The sequence below is a fragment of the Melanostigma gelatinosum genome, assembly GCF_949748355.1.
Source record: "Melanostigma gelatinosum genome assembly, chromosome: 15".
Lineage (NCBI taxonomy): Eukaryota > Metazoa > Chordata > Actinopteri > Perciformes > Zoarcidae > Melanostigma > Melanostigma gelatinosum.
The window spans coordinates 11,031,284-11,053,537 of record NC_136648.1 but is presented as its reverse complement, the minus strand read 5'-3'; the positions used below and the strand labels follow the sequence as shown (position 1 = coordinate 11,053,537).

The following is a 22,254-nucleotide window of genomic DNA, read 5'->3' as shown; positions in this document are numbered from 1 at the left end:
ATTTTTGTGAAAAATGTCACTTCACGTGACTCAACAGGCATGCTTGTGAATCTTTTGCTGATAGCTCTGGGGATGTTGGGATTGGCGGAGTGTGGCTGCGAGTTGCACTTTATTTAGATGTATCTGTTTGTGGATGAGTACACACACTCATCACAGACCTACAGAGGACATTATGCCACTCTGAAGCCAAGCCAGGGTAACAGAGAGCGTCAGCAGCGCAGCGTGGTAGTGAATTGGAGTGATGCGCAAATGGCTGTGACACAGCAACCAAAGCCCTCCGTCACTTTCACTTTAATGACGATTCAGTGTAGCTGGATGAATTACGGCTGTCACTTCCACTCACAGATGCAGCAACAATCTCTTGCTCAGCTATACAGTTACTCATTGCAATGCCACCATCGCAATGTTAAAGCTTTGCATGCAGGCCGTCACTGCCCTGAAATCATTCCACCTGCCTACATGTCTCCCCCCCATCGACGCACCCCTCAGACCCTTTGTGCCTGGCTGGAAATGAAATGAGACTAATGCATTCCTCCTGAAGGGCCAGACGAAGGGTCTAAAGAATGGCCATCAACTGTAGATGCAGTCACAATTGGGGCTGGGAGATTGAATGATTATATATAATCAATATTCAATGCAAACTGATGCTGCTCTTTCCTGTGTGACTGAAGATATTTGGATGAGCATCAGCTCAATGTGGGGGCAAAACATGTTCTAAAGGTTTACTGTCATCGTAGGAGTAAAGCCGAATTAGTCTCTATTCCCTGTCAAAGAATGACTTGTGATTCATTTTCTTAACAAATACTAACTTTGTGAGCTAAAGCTGAGTTAACTGGGGATTTCATTCTGTCAAATCTGAACAATGATGGCAAATAAGAATCAGCCTTCAGCTACTCAGCAATAGATTTTCAAGCGTGAGAAGCCTTGAATCCAGGTGGCAACAATCAAATTAATGTTTCTACAAAACCAACCTTCCAATTAAGAGCACGTTTACATGGGATGACTAAATTACAAATGTCCCCCTGGGGATCAATGAAGTACATATCTATCTATCTGAATGTGTCAAATGTCCAGACTATAGACTCCTGGCGCTTCACTCTGCTCAGTGTAGATCTGTACAAAGAAAAATGTGGCACTTTATGGTGGAATATAAATAATATTGTAGATTATAAAAGAAGTTATTGGCTGTGTGTTTAGAGCGCAGAGCTTCCCAGCAGAGCAGCTTTTTTCACAGTCCTCTGCTGGCCTGTATTTACATCAGAGTGTTATGTTTTCAGCACTTTCACTCGTCTTAAAGTATGAATTTAATGGCAGCCACCATTTGATTTTTTTTTTCCTCTGTTTTCTTTGAAATGTTTATTTATATACAACTGCACATGCTGGAGGATGTGGGTTGCGTAGGAACCAAAGGGAATGATTATCAGTCTTTTGTAAAGGTTTGAAAACCTCAGTTTTCTCACGAGTCACATACAAGTGCGCGAAAACCCAAATTGCTGAATTTGGGATTTTGAAATGACTTTTTTTCATCATCTTCACCTTTTAATCACAATGTAATGTGGAGCTTTCAATACATTTCTGACGTCCCTTCAAGGAAGAAGCAGATGTCATAACAAGAAAAGGTCAGCCGTGCCCGTTTTTAATTTAGAAAGCTTAAATTTAAATAATTAAATCATCTATTGAAATTTGAATGCTTATTCAAGATTCCCTTCACTGTGTGTGTGTGTGTGTGTGTCAAAGTTGTAGCTCAGTACTTTGGTAGAAGTCTGCTTGAAAGTAATAAAAACAATGCAGATAGAAAGGTCGAGAAGTGGGAAATGTCAGCTGGCAGATGGTTTCTCTGAGTTGTGCCTGACCTCATGTTGGGGAGGCATATTGTGATCAAAGCTCGGCAGCTAAACTCTGCCTGGAGAAAGATACGTTTTAAATGCATAGCCATCGGAGGATGAGGAGGCGCTATAGAGGCGAGCCAAGCAGGGTGTTGTTGCGGTGGTGGTGGTGGGGGGGGGGGGGGGGGTGTAAGGAGGAGGTATGAAGAGTGCTGCAGTGTCATTGATTTGACAGTGTTGTTGTTGTTTTTTTGCAGTGTTATTGTTGTGATGCAGATCAGATAAAGAATAGCGAATAAGACTAAATCACCTGTGGTCTCTCCTTCAAGAAGGTCAAAGTTGAGGGTGTGTTTTCAGTTTTATGCCGCACAATATCTGCACGTCGTCATGTCCTGAACACAAAGAGAGAGAGAGAGTATGTGTCTAACAGAAACATGAGGAGAATAGCCACCACAGGAAACAAAGTGAACGATACAGAAAGACAAATGAAACTCTTACTCCAGAGTACAAAGTTGAAACCAACGGCGCCCGTTTGTATTGAATGCAGACAGTCAGAGCATCTTTATGGGAGGGAGGCCCCAACTCGCTGCAGAACATCTGCTCGTCATATCAGACACCTGGCAAACGTGCAGCGTTCCTGCTCTACTGACGGTGCTGTTTGAAGTGATCTACTTCACCCCTATTCACCCGCCTGCACTCTCAGGTCAAACGCTCCGGGTCTTCTGTCAGTCCCACGCACACGATTTAAGAGCCGTGGTGACCGAGCCTTTGAGGCAGTGGCCCCGAGGCTCTGGAATGCTCTGCCTGCAACTCTGCGCCTCGCAGATACTGTGAATACTTTTAAGAACCAGCTCAAAACCCACCTGTTTAGGCTGGCGTTTGAGTAAAAACCCATGTCCTAGACCTGCTTTTAAAATATGTTTTAATTTTTATTATCTTATTTTTATTTCATTCTGTGTATGTCATTTATTGACCCTATTGTCACATTGTGGTTTTTTGTTTTTTAAATTTCTGCTGTTAAGCACTTTGTGATGTCATGTCTGTGAAAAGCGCTCTACAAATAAATTTCATTCATTCAAATTTCAAGTACATTTTCTGTATTTAACGTTCAGTCAAAACGGTAGCAAATCAGTTTGTCCTTTTATAAACTGTATGCACACTACCTTTGGTGTACTCAGTCTTGAAAAAGTATCTTAAGAAAGCATTTTCTTTGTTGCAGGATTATTGCAAGATATGCAGGTGTTGCTTTTATTGTCTCCACCAGTCCCACCTCCTCCCATATCAAGACTCCTGAACCTGCTCTGAAATCGAAGTCACTGTAGCCGTTCACTTTCATTCACCCACAAAGAGCTGCTTCTTGTTTACATCCACACCGCAGAAACCTCCTGCATGCAGCACAGTACCACGGCCTACTATCAATCTCTACTCCACGTGTGTTATTATTATACAAGGTAGAAATAGTAGCGAAAATGCCCCAGAGACAACCTCATTAAATTGCCTCGTGCCACAGGAAGCTTCTATTGCAAATAAAAGCTGCAATCTATTGCACACTGTGCATTGTAGAACAAATATCTTGATCTCAACATTAATGTGCAAGCTTGCATTGATTTGTATGCCAAGGGGTTGTAAAAATGAAATTGTGCTCACCGATTCAAGTGGTGTAGACTTTTTAAATGAGTCTCCAAAATTGTAATCCACGAGCAATGAAATGTTGGTCTTCAGGAATGTCCACCGATGCTGCTGTTGTATCCCTCAGCTCCTTGAGGCTCAAGTAAGATTTTATGAAACCGGTAAATTAATCACTTCACTTCTCTCCTGTTAGTTTAAGTGAGGCCAACCTGAAATGCCACATCGCCGATGTGTAACGATTGCACCGTGCTTTTAATGCAGCCGTCTGAGCTGTTCATGCGTGAGAGAAACCACAGGGAAGGAGTGCAGTTGCCGTGTCACCTTCACCATTTTCTACAATGACACTCACTTGGAGATGCAATGTGTTTGTTCACACTGATACTGTGTGCGGCACATGCAGACGTGCTAAGTCTTGCTTCGCAAAAAGTAGGCGAGCTTGATCTGTGTGTTTTGACAGTAATGTGTGGTGGTTGGATTTGACTATGAATAGTTTACGTGGAGTATTTGTTTCCCACCCGCAGAGCTTCAAGGTGCGTTCACAGTCCAATGATAAAGTATTCATCGAAGGCATTACTAGCAACAGATTATGTGACGTGCCCACCCTGTAGCATTGTGCTGCTTTGGTAACGTTCAGCAGCTCTCTGGTGGTGAGAAGGAAGCCTTTAGTCGCGGTCTGAGTAATCTGCTTCTGTGGTGGGCGGCTGCTGGACTCCTTGATTGGACGGCGTGCCTTTGGTCGGCCCGCACTGGAGGATATCGGCCCTCACGGAGTCCATCAATAGCCGTCTGCGACTTTGCTTCTCCCGTCTGACTCCAGCGTGCTGTTTATGTTTGTGGGAGAGAAGAAGAATGCAAAAAAAAAAGAAAACAGCAGACAAAGCAGAAGGTCCACTCGCACATGTGCAGAAGTGGGTGAATGTGAGTGTGCGGCGTTTCCATGTCTGGGTTGTGTTCAAAGGCAAGCAGCATTTGGGACTAAAATCGTAATTACCCTGCCTTCTTGCTACGGGGGCAGATTTTCTAGAACGAGAAATTTGACCTCAGGCAGTATTACAGTTATGCAAATTTTCATCGGCAGCGGGAAATGTAAAATCCAGCTCTCAGTGCCGCGTCACAGCAATTTGAATTCTGTCGTCTTCAGGTCAGTTAGGGTCTTTCTGAAAAGTGAGTCTTCAGCTGGAGCATTGTGTTTCGTATTGTTGGAGTCAGGTCTTTGCAAGAAAACGAAAGAAAAAGGAGAGAAGAGAGAGATCTCTCATTCCCTTTGCAGGGTAAAAGGCTAATCTCCCATTCCCCATTACAGTCCTTTGGTTAGTAGGCGGATACTATAATCCAGTGTGGCACACATTTCCATGCACAGGAGTGAATGATCTGCATGCTCTCCTAATGCGTTTGGATGCCTGTGACTTACAGTGGCAAGAAGCCTTTTAGCATTTAGCATCCAGACCAATTGTAAACTCAAGATGTGTAATGGCTGTACACTCTGTCTTGTTTAATGTTTGTTAGCTCTCCGTTTAGAACAAGTAGCATGAAGTGGTTGATTCTATATGGGGTAACATTTTAACATCACGAGTTCATCTTAAAATGATGGACCCACTGGCTCCTTCATTTTTGCAGACTTCATCGATTGTGTTATTCAGGTCTCAATATGGAACGAAGGCATTTGGTCCTGCAGTCATCATTACTTTTGACAGATGGATTAGAACTGTTAAGGACAGCGTCTCCTGTGTGCAGCTCCATTGAAAGTGAGAGATCGTCCAAGTGAAGGGGGGGAAGTCACTTTGGTGATTCTCCTCATTAATTTCCATTCATCTGATCGCTTCTAGCGCAGACTCCTTCATGAGTCACACTTCATCTCAAATTGCTGTAAAAGAGGGTTAAAGGCCTTTCTGTGTAGGCACACTTAAGGTGGTATTTGTTAAACCAAGAGAGAGGAAAAGAAGAAGTCAAGATGTTTTGTAGTCCATCTTTGAAAGCGTCTGCTCATATGAGTGCATTTGTGCACTTAATTTATCAGTGAACTTACACAGTGTTGGACTGTGACGTTTAAACTCGCAGCACTGATGTCTTCCTCTGAGATCTTCTTTAAAGCTTTGATCGTTCTCTGCTTCTAATCTGTGAACTGGCAGATTTTAAAGTTAATTGTATCTTTGTAGGGAAAGCGTTTATTCCAGATTTCTCTTGTAACTTCAAAACTCATGAAATGTACAGACGGTGATAGGCTACATGTTACAGATTTGGTCTTTAGAGACTTAGGGAGGGTGTTCAACTTTCCCCAATCGCTTCCCAAATTGCTTTAAAATTTCTTTCCTCCGAACTCTCACATTTAAAAGGCAGTTTGAACATGAAACAAGGCATTGCTGAGACGTGTCTGATGTCAAGGCTTCCCTGAATCCTTAAAGGTTTAAAACTGGGAGTCTGATCAATACATCTCTGGGTTCAAGGTCTGGGTTGACCGCTGAGACTGTGATGAGAAATACAAGACCTCAAGACTCGATGACACACAGCACAACTCAAAGCAGAAGGGTCAACCTCTGCAGACTGTGGTGTTTCAGGCCAGGCCGAAGGAGCATCTGGCTGCTGCGTTGATCTGGAGTCATTTCAACTGGAGCGTGCAGGAGAGGCTCTGGAGGGAAGAGCTGCAGTGAAGGTGTCAGCTGTTTGGCTGAGAGACCTGTCCTTAAACTCTGCGTCTCCTTGTTGTCTACACCGCTTTATTTCCAAAAACTGTGGGGCAGGTGACAGACTGCACCAACCAGCTCGTTTCCTTTTTATTCGGATGACGCGTCAGATGTGAGGTTACCAGCTACAGCACTCAATGACATCTACGACAATGTGTCATTTTCTGCAAAGTTAGCTTCAACATTGTTTTGCAAAGGCTTGTGATTTTGTCAGAGATTCAGCCTTCAGCAAAACGAAGCTTTCAGCACTTCAGCTCAACAGGCCCATCCAGGATTATCCAGCAGGATTATAGTTTTTAGGAATGTTTCCTGTTATTATGTTCATTTTCTGATGAAAGTAGGACTTTAGGGGTGCATGCGCGAGCTCCAACTGTGGAAAGTGCATTTTATCTGACCTTTGCCGTGGATTTAGAAACGGCAGCAAAGGCTGGTTCCTGCAAACACCCGCTGTTAAAAAACTTGCCAGCTTCCGCGACTGCACGGCCATAATTAGATTCCTCTGCCAAATTGCTTCTTTTTTTTTTTTTCAATGAAATGCTCAGTAATTGCTTAGATCTTCCTCATAACTGCTCATATTTTGAAGAAACATTGTCCTAGTTCAGGCAGGACATAGAAGTCACTGTCGCAACATGAAACAAGGCAGCCAATATAAGGTGTGTATCCCTGTGAAGAACCTGTGCCTCCCAAATATAACTGTATAACCTTTTGTACAACAATTGTTTTAACTCCATCATGAGATGTAAAATTCCTGGCTGGATCTAGGTTAGGCTTTCCAGCAGAAATGATAATTACATAGAATTGGGCGACATTACAGCGAGGTTGCATCACTGATGCTGCTTAAGAAACACCACATGTCAGCTGTAAAGGAAGTACAGTCCACTTTGAATTGTACTGTGTCACCTTCATCCGTGTGTTCTCGTCTCTATTACATTCTGATCTTGTATATTCATAGATACGCTATATAAATGTGTCCTATGGGGACTATTTCTATGTTCACAGCCTTGTTCTTTGCTGATGAACCCGATGCCTCCTCGTTGATGTAGATGCCATTTCACAGCATGACAGAAATGGAAATATTCAAGTTACGGCAGATTAATGCAGGTCACATGGCATTTCTCTATGGTGGCTGGTATTTAAAAAGAAAAGATAAGCGGTAAAGTTATGCAAGTAATATAAGCTAATGTAGGTCAGTTCATTATATTAGCCTATCACGAGTCACAGCGACCTACAAGATGTCCAAAAGGGTCCTACGTCAACACGCCGCTGAGCCTCACAGGGTTTGATTTCCTCCTGTGTTACAGTGAATAACTGGTCATGTCTGGTCTATGTATTTTCCTTCCTCTATTATCCCCGACGGGAGGATCATGCAATTAGTCGCGTGGGTTAGTGTTCTCGCAGTTAAAATGCATAATATTTTGGGTGCCCAGTTATTGCATGCTCGAGGCCCTTATACATCGACTGGCTGTTGCTTGAAAAACAGCAAACTTAATTAAAATCAGGTTTAATTTCACGAGATACTTGAGGATTACAGCTAAACTATATAACATGCTGCATGTACAGAAAAGAGTGTCGCGCATGAATAACAAACCGAATGCTGTGGCTCTGTCACTATAAACTTGCTGGACGTAAACTGGTAGAAGTTCATGTCTGCTCTTTAACGTGACGTTAAATTCAAGGTACCGCATGCATATTTTCTTTTCACCCTCAACCGCACTTCAGTTAAACAGTGAGTTTCAGCTTGTTTGCATGTTTAGAGTCGCCTGCAGCTTTGGCCGGCCATGTGTAGTTCATATGATAGAACAGTGTGTCCCAGTGACGATGCCAGGCTGTAGGATGAACATGTTGACATATGGCTGTGCATCAAAGATATTTAGCTTCTCTAAACCAGCAAACACGGGGAAAAAGGCGAGTAGCAGAAGGTCAGACACATGGAGCAGGACTCATGCGGTGACGGGCAGGAATATGTGTGTGTATTTGCAGATAGTCAGAGCAGTGGCAGGCTTTAATCTTAAACACTGATGTATGTGTTACCTCAGCAGTGTATGTCAGTTGTATATAACCGCTATGTGCATCTTGTGTTTTTGTGTCCACCCCCCTGCATGCTCCATATAAGCACGCACTGTGAAAGGAAGCGGACCGTCACATGAGCACGAATAAAAGAATTGCATTGAAGCCTGAAAACAGTTTGATAAATCAAGACTTGTTCTGAATGTCAGCGTAGCTCAGCTGTGTCCTGTTCGCTCTCTCACAGACGCTGGTGTCCAACCACCTGTACTGCTTCCTGATATTGTTCAGTCATACTTTAGGCATTGAGGTTTTTGGAGTTTAGCCAAGCTGAAGCAAAGCGTCTTCAGTATAAATCGCTCCCAGGCTGCCTTGGAGGAACTAAGGAGCTCCGCTAGCTCACGCTGCCCAGTCTCCTCCTTGGTCAGGGGATGTTTGTGCCAATGTGACCTCACATGGGGAGAGAAAATATGTCTTTTTTTAGTAGTGTTGGGGTCTGATAAATGGCTTCAACATGTGCTGTGGACAAAGACAATCAGGCCTTCGCTTTTTCAAGCAAAGGTCTCATCCTGACTTGTAGTTTGAGGAGAGCAAAGGGATTTCACACTCAGGTGTGAATTCCCCCCCCCCCCAAATAACCATGGTAACCGCGGCAATCTCATTGGCCGAGAGCCAAGAGACCCGAGGACCCCTGTGGTTCGGCCACTGTTCTATAAAACTCTCTGCTGCCCCCACCTCATAGCTTTTTTTCCAACTCTCCCTCCGGGGTAACAGGAGGCACACAAGGCTCTTCGCTCGGACACCCCCGTCCAGGCCACAGAAGAACCAGCTTTTTCCCGTCGACCTCCGTCGAACAGGGAGCACACCACGCTCTCTTCGCTCGGACACCCCCCGTCCAGGCCACAGAAGAACCAACTTTCCCCGCCAGCACAACGCTGGCCACGAGGAAACAACTGCCCTTCTCCCCTCATCAAACCCTGACAAGCCATTTCGCTGGATGAAACAGCCCGCGATAACGAATCTGCTTCAGCGATCAGTTCAGCGCTTTTTGTTTCTTTTTCTTTTGGTGCACACATTCCGGCGAAGGAAAGACGACAACGCCTCCCTCCTTCACCGACGATTCCCGGTAAGACGCACGGACCACGCCGTCAGCCGAAGTTAGAAAACTGTCCTCCCTGCCGCGAGGACAGATCACGTCTGCGTTTGCTCCAGAGCGAGCTACGCCACGACAGACCGAAACAGCGCCAGCTCAACGCCGCGCTGAGAAGCACCCCCCCCCCCCCTTCCTCTCGAAGAAAAAGGACAACTTTGCTCACGAACCCTTCAACGTTGCAACGAAGCATCTACAAGTAAGATTCTTGGCATTTGGGCATAGCTTAGCTTAAATTAACTTAAGTTTAATTCAGGCCATTCATTTATATGTTGATATTCCCGTGTTTTTGTGTGTTTAAGACTGTCGCGTGATATTGAGGTATTACGCAATCATTACGGAGCAGAGAAGCTCCGCTGTATTCATGTATCAACTATGACTGTTTGCTTGGGATTTATTTGATTTCTTTTCATTGGTTTTACTACACTTCGTGTAGTATTCTCTGCTCATTAAATCAGCTCTGTGAGTGAAGTGTGGAATCTCGGCTATTGTACATAACTGCTGGCAGTTCTACCGACAACGGCACGTTATGTACGATACGCCAGACACCCCCATTATCACTACAACGCGGACAGCATGCAGAAGTCTGATTCATGAGCCCCCACCTTTTTTCTCGTTCCTCCTTTCACGAAACACGCACATACACATAGCTCCTAGTTCTACTCCTGGGGAACCTCGTTCAAACGAGCGCCTCACATCACGTGCTGCCCAGGCACACGTGAGTACATACAGCAGCCTAACTGCCATTTTGTCCGGGTCCCTCGACTCCGCCATCTTTGTAGTTTTTAGCTGTAGTTCTTAAGGCCCCTCCCCTTTGGCCAGCGTCACTCGACGCCGCCATCTTTGTAGTCTTTAGCGTAGCTGTAAGACTCCCTCCTTTTCACCCACAGACCCACACACACACACACACACACAGACATACACTCTCATCCATTTTTATTCATTCTTTAGTTTAGGCATATAAAATTGTATGATAACGTTTGTTGGTTGCAATATTAATTGATTTGATCATTTATTATTTTGATTCAATAAACTCTGTTATACTTTCAGGAGCAGTCGTCTGTGATTACTTGTGCATATGTATTTGATAAGACTGTATGTAGTAGCCGGTGCTCGAACTTAAAACCCTTCACTGTCACTGAATGTATAGTCATACGCAGACTATTGACATTATGAGTGACTACTAATTATGAGACTTAGTTTTATCGTTTGGTTATTGGTCCCTGTTCGCAGGGTGGTGCCCCGTTTATATTAATAATCATTAATAATTGTTACATACATCAATAATTCTATTGATGTCAAGAATTCAGTTTCTTAAATGCTGATAACCCAAACACGCTCCTTTAGATCCCAACATAATGGTGCCCCGTGTGAGGCTACGTTATTCCAGTTTTGTTACAGTATATATGCACAGTAATCCATAATTATTTTTGAATAATTAATTTTCCAAAAAAATATTTTTTTTCAAAAAATTATTTTTTTCCCTCTTTTGAATGATCCAAATTCCTGAAACTTATTTCCCAAAATAGGTAGGCTTTGATCTTCAAAATCTTGTCTTATTGTAATTCAATTTTTGATTTAAAATTTTGATTTTTAATCTTAATCTTTAATTCCCTTCTCGAAATTTTATTTCGTTTCCTTTCCAGGTTTAATAATTCATTTCACTTCTTAAACTAACAGCCAGCTGTGTAGTAGATTTGATCGTTTATTTGTAATACCTTGCTTGTTTTCTTAAATCCCTCCAAAGAAGTTACACACAGCTGTCACAGGCCCAAAGTGCTAAACCACATTAGCATTTTCGCACCTCTGGCTGCAAAGCAGTAGTGATACCTCAGAGCAGCAACAGTAGAAACGTAAGTCACAGAGCTAGACATTTCACTGTGCGCCTGCATGAACCGTAACACTAACAGTAATTAACATCTAACAGTAGAAATCCTAAGTTACAGAACTAGACATTTCACTGAGAACCGTAAACACTAACAGTTTCCGTTCTAACACTAGGGAATTAACAACCACTGGGAGTCGCGCTCATTAGAGAGAATGAGCGACGAGAAATCCCTCATTCCTGGAGCTGTAGCTCCAGAAGACACCGCACTACGAGATGCGGTGGCTGATGTCCTCGGACTCACAGCAAAGGAAAGAGAGTACTTTGCAAAATACACTGCTGTCCTATGCGACGAGCAATTAGAGCAGCTGGTGGCTTATGTAAATAACCCAGCAGGTAACAGAGAGCGCCTGATTCAGAACGTAATCGGCGAAATACTGCTCATCTACCATCAGAAAATGCAGCTGCAAGCTGCCCGAACCCGGGCACAGAGCGACGAGCAGCAACGCGAGATCTGGACACTCCGAACAGAGGTTCAGGAGTTGTCACGTGACTGTAGAGCCCTACAGTCAGAAAATAGTAGCCTGCGCAGTGACCTCAGAGAGGTCAACCTAGAACTCTCTAAAGCATCAGAGAGTGATGACAAACTGAAAGCGCTTCAAGGTGTTCCAGCAACCCCGGTAGGTACTGCTACCCCCTACCGAGCCTTTCAGCCCAGTCATTTCTTGGTCTCGGCTCCCTCATTCCCCGAGACCCGAACCACCTTGCATTTCTTGAAAACGCGTTCCCCAACCAGGAGGAGAGAGGACCAACACCCGGTCCTAGTCGGCCCAGGTGGCCTCAAAACCACCTCAGGCGAACGCAATCCTCCACGCAGTTCACGCGCGCGACAAGAACTGACCCCATCCCCCTCAGGGAGGGAGGATGATAGTCGTTACCACCATCGCGAGTATGGAGACTCAGACGACTCAGGCCCCATCAACCTTGGAGGCCTGCGTACTCGACAGATTGAGTCTCTGGCAAAAGACGTAGAGCGCTTCAATCCCGATAATCACGACTCGAGCATCGATGACTACCTAAGGGAGATCGATCGCTGCCTCCTCGACCTATCGCGCCCCTCATCGCGCGAAAAGCTAAAGCTAGTGTGGAAAACCACTGCGCGAAGCGTCCACGCTTTCATGGAAACGCTCCAGCCGAGCATCCGCGACCGCTATTCATCCCTTTGTCACGCCCTTAGGGAGGAGTACTCCCTGTACACCGACCCAGCTTCTGCCACCCTCGGCGCCTTTGCCATTTCCCAGGAAAGGCTACAGTCTCCGAGAGACTACTTCAGGCGTTTGAGATCTGCGTACTTCCAAGGACGTAACGCCCCAGGTCTAGAAGAAGACCATGCCTTCAAGTCGCTATTCTTGCACAATCTCCACGACAACGTGAGATACGATGTTACTATGCACTGCAGAACGAGTAACCTCACCATGCCAGAGATTAGGAAATACGCGCAACTTGCATGGGAGACACGCGGACGGCCGACAAATCGGTACGAAGACACCGCCATAGTCTTAGGCATCCAACAGTCGAGCGACTCCGACCTAGCGTCGGAAGACGACGAGAGGACTTGGCCTAGCGAGCCCTGGTCACCCCCGAGGAACAAACGACCCTGGCGGTCGAAAGACCAACGGAACCAGGGGGGTGAAAGACGCCCTCAAGGGCAACACATCAGGTAACGCTGACTCGCAGCCCACCTGACTCAGCCGAGTGACCTTTCCCCCTGCTGCCAAGTCGACATGGTAGGGGGGGGGGAAGAGAACTCAGCACACTTCCGGAAACGACCACTCCCATTTCGCACCTCGTTCTTCAACCTTCTTGGGCGACCTTGCTCGCAAAGGCAATGCCCGTTATGTATAAATCTATACATATTCTTCAGTCCTACTGGGGGGGTCATAACACTCTTGCTCTACCCGACTCCGGGTCAGCAACGAGTCTCATGTGTTCCCCCACCTTTTCGCATACACCTCTAGGGTGCCACAACCTTAGAGGCCCTTTCGAGCACCCTAGCTCGTAAAATCTTTCGTCAACTAAGCCTTCTTCTCCTGCTCTGTCAGCATGAGCCACCTCCAGCTTGTTCAACGAAGCCACCGCCTTCTTTCAGCCGAGTCATCGCCCGGGCCTGTCAAGTCGCCAGTGCCGTAGGTAACTGAACTTGACCTGTGCGCCGGACCTGTCTCCATCTCTAATTAGGAGGGTGGGGGGAGGGAGATATCACCAGCCCGCCATGACACACTCCAGAGTGAAACTGTTCGCGACGTTTCCCTGAGTGCTGGCGGTAACGTGGGGATATCCGCCCTCGCCACTTGAACAGCGCGAGGGGGGTGGGCTCTCTGACAACAGAAACTTAGAGAGATGCACTTCACAGGAAGTACACTCTAATCTCGCCAGTGCCGAAACCAACCGGCAGAATGGCAGCTTACTATTGACTACTAACGTTTAACTGCATGCTTCAACTCACCCTGTAGACATGCACTAACCGCTAACACATCCCACTTGAACCAGAACAGTTGCATGACCTGAAAAACGTTCATTGCGACTGTAAACTGATGCTCCACTCTCATAGAGAACCCTTTGCATGCTTTATAGACTCTACCAGAAGTAACCAAAGAAGACATAACCTCTGCCGTAGCAGTCAGATTTAACCCAGGACCTCATCCGAGAAGGCTCAGCTGGTAACAGCTGGAGCAGCGAAAGACCAGCCTAGCTAGTCACACTAGCCGTGCTAAGAAATCTGTAAATCTGCTACCACTACTGTTATGCAACCCTCACAGGTACCTCTGGCCTATAGTCTTGGCAACGCAACTCCAATATCGATAGATTCTAAAACTTAGACACAGGACTCGCTCTAAATCTACCGATTAGAGAGAGGTAGACGCACATATCATGTACTAATAGATCCAGAAGCGACAGACTAACTGGATTCCCTCATATTCATAACACCACGTAGCCAACCTACGACTGCTCCGCCAACGGACTCCAGTCCTGTCTAGGAGTTGAACCAGTAACCACTGTTCACCCCTCACCTGCTTCTTGTCTTTTTATTCTTTCCTTCTCTCTCTTTTGTGTTTTGTTTTGTTTATTTGGGTTGTTACTTTCTTTGACACTGTGCCACAATGCTAGAATATCACAACATCATAATAGCGATTGAATTATTTGGGAATAATGTTTTGCTCACCTATGATTTGAATTGTGTATGATAGTAGATGTAGGTAGAAGTAGTTAAAGTCATCTGCCCAGATGCCACCTTAGTCATCTGCCCAGATGCCAATGAACTCTGAACTTGAACACCATGAACTTGACCACTATGAACCTTGAACTCTATGAACAATGAACACTGCCTGTTTTAACCACTGCTTTTGGTCTCAGGAACACTTGGACTGTCTCACCTCTTCAGGTTTCCCCGCCACATGGATGCACATGCCAGCCCTTGGTTTGCTCTAAAGACCGAAGCCAACATCTCGCTCTTCAGAACAAAGGGGGGATGTTGGGGTCTGATAAATGGCTTCAACATGTGCTGTGGACAAAGACAATCAGGCCTTCGCTTTTTCAAGCAAAGGTCTCATCCTGACTTGTAGTTTGAGGAGAGCAAAGGGATTTCACACTCAGGTGTGAATTCCCCCCCCCCCCAAATAACCATGGTAACCGCGGCAATCTCATTGGCCGAGAGCCAAGAGACCCGAGGACCCCTGTGGTTCGGCCACTGTTCTATAAAACTCTCTGCTGCCCCCACCTCATAGCTTTTTTCCAACTCTCCCTCCGGGGTAACAGGAGGCACACAAGGCTCTTCGCTCGGACACCCCCGTCCAGGCCACAGAAGAACCAGCTTTTTCCCGTCGACCTCCGTCGAACAGGGAGCACACCACGCTCTCTTCGCTCGGACACCCCCCGTCCAGGCCACAGAAGAACCAACTTTCCCCGCCAGCACAACGCTGGCCACGAGGAAACAACTGCCCTTCTCCCCTCATCAAACCCTGACAAGCCATTTCGCTGGATGAAACAGCCCGCGATAACGAATCTGCTTCAGCGATCAGTTCAGCGCTTTTTGTTTCTTTTTCTTTTGGTGCACACATTCCGGCGAAGGAAAGACGACAACGCCTCCCTCCTTCACCGACGATTCCCGGTAAGACGCACGGACCACGCCGTCAGCCGAAGTTAGAAAACTGTCCTCCCTGCCGCGAGGACAGATCACGTCTGCGTTTGCTCCAGAGCGAGCTACGCCACGACAGACCGAAACAGCGCCAGCTCAACGCCGCGCTGAGAAGCACCCCCCCCCCCCCTTCCTCTCGAAGAAAAAGGACAACTTTGCTCACGAACCCTTCAACGTTGCAACGAAGCATCTACAAGTAAGATTCTTGGCATTTGGGCATAGCTTAGCTTAAATTAACTTAAGTTTAATTCAGGCCATTCATTTATATGTTGATATTCCCGTGTTTTTGTGTGTTTAAGACTGTCGCGTGATATTGAGGTATTACGCAATCATTACGGAGCAGAGAAGCTCCGCTGTATTCATGTATCAACTATGACTGTTTGCTTGGGATTTATTTGATTTCTTTTCATTGGTTTTACTACACTTCGTGTAGTATTCTCTGCTCATTAAATCAGCTCTGTGAGTGAAGTGTGGAATCTCGGCTATTGTACATAACTGCTGGCAGTTCTACCGACAACGGCACGTTATGTACGATACGCCAGACACCCCCATTATCACTACAACGCGGACAGCATGCAGAAGTCTGATTCATGAGCCCCCACCTTTTTTCTCGTTCCTCCTTTCACGAAACACGCACATACACATAGCTCCTAGTTCTACTCCTGGGGAACCTCGTTCAAACGAGCGCCTCACATCACGTGCTGCCCAGGCACACGTGAGTACATACAGCAGCCTAACTGCCATTTTGTCCGGGTCCCTCGACTCCGCCATCTTTGTAGTTTTTAGCTGTAGTTCTTAAGGCCCCTCCCCTTTGGCCAGCGTCACTCGACGCCGCCATCTTTGTAGTCTTTAGCGTAGCTGTAAGACTCCCTCCTTTTCACCCACAGACCCACACACACACACACACACACAGACATACACTCTCATCCATTTTATTCATTCTTTAGTTTAGGCATATAAAATTGTATGATAACGTTTGTTGGTTGCAATATTAATTGATTTGATCATTTATTATTTTGATTCAATAAACTCTGTTATACTTTCAGGAGCAGTCGTCTGTGATTACTTGTGCATATGTATTTGATAAGACTGTATGTAGTAGCCGGTGCTCGAACTTAAAACCCTTCACTGTCACTGAATGTATAGTCATACGCAGACTATTGACATTATGAGTGACTACTAATTATGAGACTTAGTTTTATCGTTTGGTTATTGGTCCCTGTTCGCAGGGTGGTGCCCCGTTTATATTAATAATCATTAATAATTGTTACATACATCAATAATTCTATTGATGTCAAGAATTCAGTTTCTTAAATGCTGATAACCCAAACACGCTCCTTTAGATCCCAACAGTAGGCTGAGATAATTAGCACAGTATCCATCTTTGGCCAGTACACAAGGTCCAAAGAAATGCTGGGCAGTGAACAGCACCAAGTAGACGTGTTGTGATGCACACCTGATAGCGGGCTTTGTGGGTCTCTTAAACCTGTCCGTCTTTATCTTAATTGTTAAAAGCCGTCAGAACTTTAATTGCGTATTCCAGAGACCGTGTTGCTGGTTTGATGGAACTGATATGAAACAAAGTAAAGACAGATGGTGGAGTAAGGACATGAGGTGGTTTATATAAGCCACTTTTCACTTCAGTTCCACTCAAAACACCCATCAAGGGGCAGTTTGCAATAAACATACAACATATAACAATATATCATCATCCGGCCAATGACACTCTAGTTAAGTCAATTTGATTTATATAGGCCTAAATCACCTTCAGCGTGGATAAGGAACAACAAGAATTTGCTATGTTCTCACGAAAATTAAGCCTGCAGCCCAAATTGGATTTACCAACGATTAAATTAAGCAATCTGATTTCATATCTGCCTAATTTTATCTTTAACATTTGATTTGCTCAATTTGTCCAAAAGGGTAAAAAGGTACTGCGAGAGAGAGAGAGATCTAATCTGTTAATGCCAGTGCTCTGTGGCTCTGTTGCGCGATCAATACTCTATCAACCCGTGCTGAGTTAAAGTCCCATTTGTTTTTAGTGTTTTGTCTTCCTGTTGGTTCACTACTCTCCACACAGGCCTGACTGACAGGAGACAATACTTAGTGCTTCCAGATAAAGGGATGGAGTCAACAAGAGAAATTACTTACTCCCTCTAAGGACACCTTTAATTCACATATATGTAGCTTCAACTCTGGGTATACAATAACTGAGATACATTAAATATGAATTATAAAAGTTCTGCCTATGCATCTGGCACTTCTGGCAAACCTCAATACTCAAATTAGCCTCATTAGATTCTATAATCATTCGCAAAAGCAATTTCAAGAACAGCTTGTCCCAAGTCTTGTTGTTGCCATGCTGTATTTTGTACGCTACCATGGTATCCTATTCATTTGGGAAGGTTTAATCATTTGCATGCCGGGTTTAAGCCAACAGGATACATTATGTTTCCTGCTTCGACAACGCTCCCGACTTCACTCTGAGCTTGTGCGTGTGTGTGTGTGTGTGTGTGTGTGACTGAAGGCTGTCTGCTGCTCTGGTCTTGAATGTCACCGAATGATTGAGTGAGCTCAGTTCAGGACACATTAAAAAGTAAATCCAGGAGCCGTATTCCCACCTATACAAATTCACACACTAAGGTTTCACCGGTCCTTTAGAGTTTTTGAAGCCTCCTAGTTGGTATGTTTTTGGGGGCGGTCTGAATGAATACTGAAAAATACTGCGGTGTTTCCTTTCTTCTACTCCGCCTTCTTCTGTTGGTGGCAGTGTTGCATATGGTCTGTAATTCAAATGTTGTGTAGTTTGGAAAACCTAATGATACCACGTATGAACTGAAAAGCAGTGGATATTTCTTTTCTGCTCCGACATCCTGGTTACTCTGTTAAAAGTACAGACCTCCAGAATGCATCAAGTCAGGGACCCTAACCCTGTCGGCCATTCTTTTTTTTAAGGTAAAATAGAATGTATGTATTTTTATATCTGGCCTATGACTGAATTACGGTAGAGAATTGTGTGCGTATGGTGAAAATGTGAAGAGCAACACGCATGTAAATGTATAGCGCCTTTCTAGCCTTCCGACCACTCAAAGCGCTTTAACGCGACATGTCATTCACCCTTCCATACACTGATGGCACGTATGATACCATGCAAGGTGCCAAGCAGGACTAATTAACAGCCACGCAACATTCACACACGTAGGCAAAGTTTACGGGATTAATTTGGTGTGAAGTGTCTTGTACCAAGGACACACCGACATGGAGGGAAGAGCCAAGGATCGAACCGCCGATCTTCTGATTGAAGGATGACCCGCTCGCTCAGAGGCCTTATTGTCAATGCTATTAGCCATTAGCCTTGTTGATGTGGGTGCAAAGCCTGTATAGTCTATTTGATTGCCTTATAAATATGATGTCTTAATTCATCAGATCACAATATTAACATATTATCTGATTCTTTGATAACAATTGGTTGGCACAAATCTCTGCATGTTGAAAAATACAGGGGAGAATGTAGTTACAACTCCCAAGGTGCATTTTGGCAAGAAACATTCAATAACCAAGCTCAAAATGTGTGCACCGCTAATGTCTGGTTGAAGCTAACAATACGGAGTTGAAAAAACTGACTACACAATCTGTAAACCAATTTACTTTTGGGTTCATTTTGGATTAATTCAACAACTTTGGCGTTGTGTTTCATTCACAAATTCAACGATGAAGCGTTCTGAGCTCTCTCTCGCTCTCGCTCTCGCTCTCTCTCTGTGTGTGTGTGTGCATTCTCTGTGTGTGTGCATTCGACCACCTCTTGCCATCCACCATGCCGAACTGACTGAGATTTGATTCCTCAGAAAGCTGAAATAATGAAAGCTGACGGCAGTAACATAAAGCTATGAGACGACTGGTGAACTAATTGGAGAGTCCCTCAACCTTGTGCTCAGTCATATTTCGGATATCACTATAAGAACATTCATTTAATACAAAATGGGGAAAAATACTGATTAAAAAAAAACGCCCTACAGACTAACATTGCCTGAGAGCCACAGCGATGGCTTGGTTGTTGAATGTTAAAATCTGGTTAACCGCTCCTCAAGGCAGAATTATGCAGATTTATGACATCATACTTCAGTGTCAAAAATGACCTCTCCATATCTTATAATCATGTGAAGCTCAATATCAACCCAATCTAACGTCAAACCCATATACTGTATCTGTGCACCATGCACTTCCTCATGATCTGCGTTTAAGAAAGATGAAGATGATTCGAAGCGGTGAACCATCGGCCCCAGAGGAGAAAGCTCCAGGTGGGGTTGTCGGAGCGTGGAGCTGCTTCCCACTGTACCTCCTTCAGCAGACATAACATGGCCGGGTGAACTCCCCTGTGCAGGGCCCTCATTCTCTCTGTGCCACATCCCATTTGTAATACTCACGTTAGGTGACTCGCACAACACAGAATCACTCGTTGTTTTGTTTCTTAGATTTTTCTCAGCTGCACCGAAGCTATGTCTCTGTGTAAAACACTACCACTTACTGTGTGAGTGTGTTTACATGTGGACGTCACAGAGATTAACGTTGAGTAAGCGCTATCCCTGCCATCTACAGTAATACCGCCCGTTTTTATTCAGTGTCACTCTTTCCATTAGGATTTCATAAAGCAGTATCACCGCGTGTGTCGCTCTCCATCTCTGCTGCCATTACTCACCTGCTATTTCTCGGCTTTCCGTCTGAAAGAAGAAGCTTTCTTTCCTCTCGTTCTCCTGTCACTTTTCCCTTTTTTTTAAAACCCTCTCCTAATTAAAACAGAAAGTCAATCCAAGCAGATGGCATGAGCTGGCCTAGGTAATTATTGCCAAGTGAACCATGGCCCCTGTAGACCTCAACTGAAATGAGTGGAAAGCTCAGTTGGAGTGGGTAGAAGAAGAAGCTCCGACTCTCGGAGAGAAACTGCACCGACGTGCGCACATCTAACCTGCAGAGGCCACGGACGGGATGAACGGGAGGATTTCAATGTCATGCCATCAACTGAAGTCTTCAACACATACTGCACTGCGTTAGATTCTCAATTCTGCCCTCAGCTCTCTTTTTGTTCGTCTCATGGGAGTCAGATTAATTCATTAATTGGATACGAATTTGAACGTATTGTATCCTCGAGGATTTGTAGAATCATATGAATCGAATTATTCAGTTTCCTTTAAACTCTGCATTATGCCTCAGGGTCTGTCGTGTTTGTGTGTGTGCTCTCTCTCTCTTACAGTGCCACACCTACTTACACAAGTGATAAATAAATAAATACATAATTTAAAAAATATGCATCCCTTATGCGAATACATGTGTTCTTGTGTGTGTTGCAGGAAGCATAATGTGAGCACACCACCAATGAGCTTATACACTTGAGGGAGGTGTTGGTTAAAAGGATGTCACAATCCTTGTTTGCCCCGTAATCATCTTTCTTCACCTTTAACAAAGGTCCACATTGCTGCTCGCTCATGAGGAAACAAGTGGTACTTAAGCTGCACTGCAGAAAAACCTACGTGCTTTTATGTGTTCTAAGAAAAACAACAGTCAAAAATGTGTTTATTTTTTCGCGGTGAAAGGCTTCGAGGCGAGGGGTTTAGAGAAGGGAGAGCCCCGAGGGGACAAAGGCAAGAGGGGAAGTGTTTGTCTGAGTAGTTTAATGGGGTCAGTTCATTACGTTTTGAAGAAAAGGCGAGAAAGAATGTTAATTTACATGTGTGAAATGAAACGAGGGTTGCTGATTGTGGTTCAAGACTAAAACAAATTTACCACTTAAACACATGTCCTATTAGAGCGACACTACCAGACATTTCATAATCTATAGCGTCAACAAGCTGGGATGAGCCGTTATCGGTTTGACTTTGGCACTCTGACACAGGAGATAATTAAGAATGGGCCAATTAAACGAGATCTAGAATGGGAGGCAAGCAGTTTCTAATAGGAGTGCTTCTTGGTGGCATGCTTCCCTAAAATAATTACAATCGCATCACAGATAACGCGTTAGTGACCCACACTGTGAGAATTACATGTCTGAGGGATATTATGCGCTTTGAAAGCCAGCCAGTAAGTAAGAAGGTTGACACAGAGGAGATGGACATGTTCCCTTCACTTTCCAGCAACCAAGTTCGGCCAGCAGAAATCCCCATCTCAAGGGAACGCAGCTTAAAAGCAATTATCACGTCGGATAGGTGTGAGCGTTTCTGGAGCTATTTAACCATTAATAAGTACTCCTGATGAAGCATACTGGCAGCTCAGTGGTAACTACAACTCAATGCAGGGTGTGCATGTCAGTGTCACAAACATTACGACATTTTGCATTTTTAAGTTGAACTCCTCCACTATATTCAAACTAACACCGACACTTTGATGCTCTTTAATTCCAACGTCGCGAAAGAGCAGGAGTTGGAGAAGTGAGAGCAGAGTTATGTTCGTGTCAGCACAGCAAAGACTGCTCTGTTCCTTACAGCCCCTCAGCTGAGTTTAAGCTCCCTGCACATCTCTAAACGCCATATCTAATTTGCAGCATCAGAGCCAAGATGGGGCCAGTTTAGGAACAGTTGTGACTGTAACAACACCAGCCCAGAGAGCTCAGCTCAGGGCCTCTAAGCCAGTGATTTATTCGACCGGACTGCAGGTCCTCTTGGACGAACAGGCCGAGGAAATTGAATGACTCTGACCTCTGTCTGCTTCTGGCTCACTGGCTCGCTGGCCGAGCTCGCAGCCTTGTTGCTGCAGGTGGAGAGTGTTTTTTTGAGTGTGTTACTCTTTGAACACAGTGGGTTAGCATGATTTGAGTAGCTACCGCGATACGCTCTGGGCCGTGACGTGAAAGTTTTGATCACGCTCCGTTTCCGTCTTGCTGCTTAAACAGGCTTTTTCGTGGCAAGTTTTTTTTAAATTTCCAATTCTCCGCACGCTTGACATATTTTTCAGCC

At 44.9% G+C, this 22,254-nt stretch overlaps 1 protein-coding gene across 1 annotated transcript in view; it reads left to right on the top strand.

Moving 5' to 3' along the window:
* Positions 1–22,254, top strand: part of LOC306789328 (low-density lipoprotein receptor-related protein 8-like) — a gene marked incomplete at both ends in the record, with an annotated part of 67,568 nt that overhangs the window by 6,890 nt on the left and 38,424 nt on the right. The gene's annotated exons all lie outside the window — the stretch shown is intronic.